Raw genomic sequence first — 6,287 nt, 5'->3', positions numbered from 1 at the left:
ACTTAAATCAGCTTAAGACTATCCAAAAGACTAATACTTTTTCTTACCACACATTTTCATGTGTTGACAAAAATAAATCAAGTCAAAGAACACTTTTTTCCATAAAGAAATAGCAATAATAGTTAATTCATGCCTACAAAAAAGTGGGTTTGGTCCAGACTGTACAGTTGAAGCAGAACTGTCTGTAGCACAAGAATAAACTACTATTAGGAAAATATTAAAAAAACCCATAATAATAGATAAATATACAGTCATGCTTCACTTTGTACATTTGCAACTGTCTGTGAAGACTGACTGCTATGCTTACATATCAATAAATAATACTTTTTGCTGTGAGTATTCATAATTACTTCACATCTTGATTTTTGCAGGGCCTAATAATATATTGTTCATTAACTTCATAAAGGCCACTACGAAAATATGAGATCAAACTAACTCCCACTTCTATCTGTGAATGGCAGAAGCTGAGGAACGATAACCAAACTAGGAGTTTAAAATGGAATCAGAAAGTAATATTTGCCTAACTGGTTGTCTTATACCTGCTGAGAACAGACTCTTTTCCCCCTTGTGATTAGTCATTTACCATCAAAAATACCAATAAATATTGCAGATATAAAGCAAAATACACTGTTTCTGTCTTACTTTACATTAAATAAGATCTGTGCTCTACAACGCTTGTATTAGAAAATAAGGTTATAAATAAAAGCTGACATAGTTATTAAAAATATAATGTAATATCAAACTCAATTCCCTTCACAAATAGCAACACACTCTATAGTTAAAACATCTCTTTTCCTCCTGTGTTGGCTTTGCCTTTGTTCTGTGATCACATCACAGTATTTACCAGTTCATGCCTATTAGCTTTGCAGCTAAACACGTGCTTTCCTAGTGACTGCTAAAATAAAAAGTAAATCTTCCTTCATCATCCTTGCACAGTTTAACATACTTTTAAGAAATACTTTCTTTTTGTTTCATTTTATTTTTATACATAGGTTTTTGCTGCACATATCCTGGCAACTCTTGGCAGCTCAAGGGTATTTTTTGTCACTTTTTGTACTCAAGAATAATTGATCTGTAAGTTAAAGGGAAAAGCACATCTTTTCACAGCATGTATCTACTGGATGACTTCTGAATGCTTTAGGTTAAAAGTAGAACTTTGTTTACTCTTTCTATTTCACAATATTTTCTTGTGAGAATCTGTATGAGGGTAACTGTACTAACATTTCTAACTGGAGGTAAATTATCTAAGTATGTGCTTAGGTAGCCAGCAGTACTGGTCTGTTTTTCTATAAAATAAATGCCTGATTTGTAGTTAAACAGTAATAATTCTTGCCTGTACTATATACACACTATACATTTGTTAAATGATGATTGTACTGTAATGGTAAATATTAAATGAAATTGTCTTACATGCAGAAAAGTCAGCTGTAAACATTTAGCTTGTAATTGCAGTTATTTCTTCCTCAGTGCTGCTGGTGTAGAACATTTCCTCATAATGACCATAAATCACATTCCTTCCTGTCACAGATTCTCTTCTATGTGCATATTTTCACCTCAATGTTTTAGGATTTTTTTTTTTTTTTTTAATCTAAAAGGATGCTCTGTGAAGGCTATGATTCTGCCAGTACTTTAAGGTCAGGCTGTCATCTACTGCCTCATTGTTGTTTATTACCAACATCTTTAGAAAAAAACCTTGACCCTTTATGCAGAAATAATAAAGTGCCTTTTTTTTTTCCTCCCCCCCCAAGGAAGGCTGTTCTCATCTAAGGACAAAATTCCAAAGAGAGACAAAAAGAACTTGTGTAATGTGTCAAGGTGGTCCACACCAGCTAGGTTAACTGCACAAGCTCTCAGCAGAACCTTTTCAAGGAGTTAGGTGCTTCTGAAACAGGCATAGATGCTCATTTATATAGCACTAAATACCAAATATCTCCAAATTCCCACCCCAATTGCAGATAAGGTGCTTAAGAGCTGAAAATTAGATGAATTCAGCTCATTCAGCTACTCAGACTCAAAATCCTACCTCACTTTCAGTAGCCACCAAGTTGAGGTAGATTTCTTTTCTTTGGCAAATGGACTTGTGAGAACTTCTAGAATGGACTGCCAAGGGAGGTGGTGGAGTCACCGACCCTGGAGGTGTTCAAGGAAAGGCTGGATGTTGTGTTGAGGGACATGGTTTAGTGGGAGCTAACAGTTGGAATGGATGATCTTTTAGGTCTTTTCCAACCTTGGTGATTCTATGATTCTATGATTCCTCAGGAACGAAGGAAATTCCTTTGCCTGTAAAAGTTTCAGGCCTGTCATTTCTTCTACAAACATCTTTTCCAGCTGCTTATCCAGTCAGGCTGCATTACTGATTCAAGGGTATTTGCCTGCATCCTGACCTTCTAAAAACTTTGTTGAAATCAGCTGACTGTCCTTGAAAATAGTGGAAAAGTTACGTTTTCTAAAAATTCACCTAGCACAGAACAACAGACTGCATGTTGCCATTGTCTTTTAAGCAACTTATTTTGCTGTTCAGTGATAAGTTCTTCCATTACTCACACTACAAATGCTAGTTTAAATCCATTATTATGGTGAGTTGTGTTACAATACAAAACCTTCCCCTATATAGCTTACAGCTTACTTCAGACATAGAGGTACAAAGATGCAGGTGAGCAGTGAGTGGATGGCAGGCAATGCTCTGAGGGACCTGAGCCTCAAAGACAAGACCTCAAGATGGGCACAGCTAAGGATAGACCTGTCTGAGTGATCCTGATATTGTGTGGTAAAGTGCTTCAAGTAGTGAGCAAGGTAACAGAGTTATAACTCTGAGCTTCTGGAAATCAAGTTAAAGCTCACTTAGGAATCTACCTGGACCCAGTGAGAGACTGCCCCCTGCTTGGGTCTGTGATTCTGTGATTCCGTGATTCAGGGATGGTGGAAAATAGGAGTTCACCATTGAATAAGAGAGAGTACAAATTACATGGGAAAGATTGAGGTACTCAGTAATTTTCATTTGTTTGTTTTAAGTTTTTTTTTCTCGAGGATTAAGGTCTGCTTCCTGCCTTACACTTCCCCAGTTCTATTATCAGGACCTGCAGAAAGGCAGCGCTGCAGCATACTGCAGAAGACAGGACAGATAAGGAGCACAGTGTCTTTACAGTTAAGGTAACTAATTGTATATCAAGCTTTACTGGACAGCAGCAAGCAAGTTCAAGAAAGCAACCCTTCCTGTTTTCAGTGCTTTGAGAGAGACCACTTTTGGAGCACTGTGTCCTATTTTGAGCTCACTAGCATAGGAAAACCCTGGAGCATGTCCAGCAGTGGTCTGCCAAGGTGATCAGGGGACTGGAGCACACATCAATCCCTGGAGAGGATAAGTAAGTTTGTTCAGTCTAAGAAACAAAAGCAGGACAGATTCTGACGGGAACACACTACAGCTTTACTATGTTGGAAAACCCAGTGTAAGCAGGAAAAAAAAAAAAAAAAAAGACAAAACAAAAAAACAACCCTTAAGGAAAAAGGATTAAATAGGGCCATACTGATACAGAAGTCTGGTACACGGATAGCAGAAGCTGGTAGGTAGGAAATTATGCCTCTTCTGTGGAGCTTAACAAGATTGCAGTGTCAGGCTGCCCTTATCTCCCATTTCTGTCATTGTTGCTGTTCTGCTGTTTCATTTCTTCAGGGACTGTAATGCAGAGAATTCTGGATCTGAAATAAGAAGTACTATTTACATTTAAAGGCCTTTTTGCCCTTTTCTCTCAGGTAAATACATTAAAGTTTGCTACCCACTACAATAACTCAGAAACACTCTGCTGTAATTCACTCTTAACTACCTACCAAGAAATACTTGAAGTTACTGGGTTTTTTTATTCTAGATAGAAATACTTGACATTACTATAGCAAGACACTAAGAAATATGCCTAGTAACAAATATTATGATTTGTCACTTAGCTTTTATGAGAACTTCTCTTACTGATATGACCTGAAATATTTTTTCATCATGAAGCCACTGAAATGCTCTTAGATGGAATCATTAAGCGCATCCTTTCGGAAGCGCATTACCATTACTAACTGGCACTTCAAGATAATATTATCACAACAGGCTGTTGCTTCCTTCCTTAGGATGCTGCCTTCATTCAACAAGACCACACTGTCAGGTTACAATGACATGCATCACCATGGAAAAACTTGTATCCAATAGGATTAGGCTAGTCCCCAAACTGTTTTTGAAGCCTAGTCTATTTGTAAACCTGCCACATCCTTTGGTCTAGCTACTGCTTTATGCTACTGTGAGAGGGAATATCCTTAAAGTAGGGCACAGTTAGGGAAGAGTGAAAGAGAAGAGAGGACAGAAAGAGCAGGAGCTGCTTTCTGACAGAATGCTACATGCAGTTCTTGAGTTATATTCACTATTGTCTTCATCAGCTTGTAAGGGATTTCTGAACCACTTCCAAGCAAAATGCATTCGCACCTCTCCTCTTGATCCCTAACACAGACGGGAGGTTGCAGCCTGTTTGATTACTTGACCTGTAAGAATTCTGATTATCGAAAGACAGACATGCATCAGTGCTTGGCATGCAAAGGCAACATACATGCATCATATGTACTCACAGCACATAAGCATCGTGATCAGAAATAGCAAAGGTGGATCTGATCGCCAATAAAGTGAACTGTGCATGAACCAACTATTGGCATACAGCCAGTTATGTCACTGCTTCTTTGATATGTTGCTGTTAATCAAGTGTGCTGAAATTTTATTTCTTTTCTTATCTGAAAACAAAACAAAACATAATATTTGTCATTAATTCTTAAACACAGATCTGGAATCAACACATGCCTGAAAATCGTACTGAACTGTACTGCTGAGCAGTCAAGTGCTGAGCAGACAGCAGTACTGAGATATACGTTGTTGCATACACTTGACAACATGCGCAGAAGTCTTCCAGGAAAAGGACATTCAGAAACTGAAGACTTAGGTGTGGGGCAGGAAGTGAGAGGGAACAGATCTGACAGTATATCTCTTTCCAGCAGGGAGAAGGCCAAGGGAGGGAGGGAGGCATTTGAACTTCTTTTAGCAGAAAAAAAAAGCAAATGCAGGAAGACTGGAAGTGTGATTTGAGGTGACTAGCTCAGACAATGATAACACTTATTTTGTTTAAGTGCTTTGAATGGTTTGCTCTTCCATTTCACTGGTAGAATATGCATGTATCATTTGTTTAGCTCAAACTTAAAGGACTTGTTTTTCATGATAAAGTTAGCATCTCAAACGAAATAATGTAATTTCCACAACTCCAAGAAATGTAAAAGTTTTATGGAAAACTTCCCTAGATTAGTCATCTGTATTACATTTTAAGGGGATTGCCTGAAATGAAGCTTAGTCAGTTCCCTATTAACAAACACATAATAATGCTGGAGCTTCAGTTGCTTCAAAAATAGATTCTTCATAGCAATCTAGATTTTTGCTATTACAATTCTAAATGACACACAACTCTCAACAGACCAGAATATAAAAAACAGACAACAGGGTTATGGTTTGCTTAGATTCTCTTCAGAGAGGAGAGGGAAAGGGAAGCAGAGGAAGTAAAAAGCAACACAGGAATTCATATATTTCTAAGTTGTTGGAAACAAAAGGCATAAAAAGGCCCTTGCCTCACAAAACTTTTCCTTTCTTCACCTGCAGCCATTTCTATCTTATTTAGCAAATTACCTCTGCTTTTCTTTAAGTTCCTTGGAGTCTTGAAGAAAAACTCTCAACTGGGTGCAAAGCAGGGAATCAATGCTGACAGAGTCTCACAGCAACTTCCAAAGTTCTAGCAGCCATGGTTTAGAAAGGGAAGAGGCTATGAAAAAAGTTAAATAATGACAACCCAAATGAAAAATCCCTCTCTTCACTACCAATTTTCTCCACACGCTCTCTCAACACTGCACAGACTTATGCTGTTATCACCCTACTCCTAGAAGAATTCAGAATTCCACTCATTTCAAACAGCAAAATGAAGGTTAAAGGTGGGAAGAAGAAAAGGGAAGAACAAAACCAAACAAAAATATTTATCTCTATACACTCAAAAAGATTTTTATATGTTATAATTTTTCTCTGAAGGTGACAGAACAGCTTTCACCAAAATTTATACAAGAAGTTTAATGTTTACTTATATACACTCTAAAAGCAGAAATACAAAACAAAAATTAAGGCCAACATTACTGTATGGGAGATTTGTAGCATAAGTATTTAACAACTCTGTGGAGAGATTAGACTAATAAACACTGTAAGAGCTAATGAATAAGTTCACCTGGGTTCA

The 6,287-nt window shown here is 37.4% G+C and overlaps 1 long non-coding RNA gene across 1 annotated transcript; it reads right to left on the bottom strand.

The window, feature by feature from the left end:
* Positions 1-3,403: 3,403 nt before the first annotated feature.
* Positions 3,404-6,116, bottom strand: LOC122183438. The gene is made up of 3 exons (XR_006180260.1): positions 5,696-6,116; positions 4,600-4,758; positions 3,404-3,696 (listed from the first exon to the last, which is right to left on the bottom strand). It is a non-coding gene; the product is annotated as an uncharacterized LOC122183438 (long non-coding RNA).
* Between the last annotated feature and the right edge of the window lie 171 nt (positions 6,117-6,287).

The sequence above is a fragment of the Lagopus leucura genome, unplaced genomic scaffold, assembly GCF_019238085.1.
Source record: "Lagopus leucura isolate 7727_CA_CO unplaced genomic scaffold, USGS_WTPT01 Super-Scaffold_100018, whole genome shotgun sequence".
Lineage (NCBI taxonomy): Eukaryota > Metazoa > Chordata > Aves > Galliformes > Phasianidae > Lagopus > Lagopus leucura.
The sequence above is the reverse complement of the archived record's forward strand: the minus strand, read 5'-3'. Positions and strand labels throughout refer to the sequence as shown.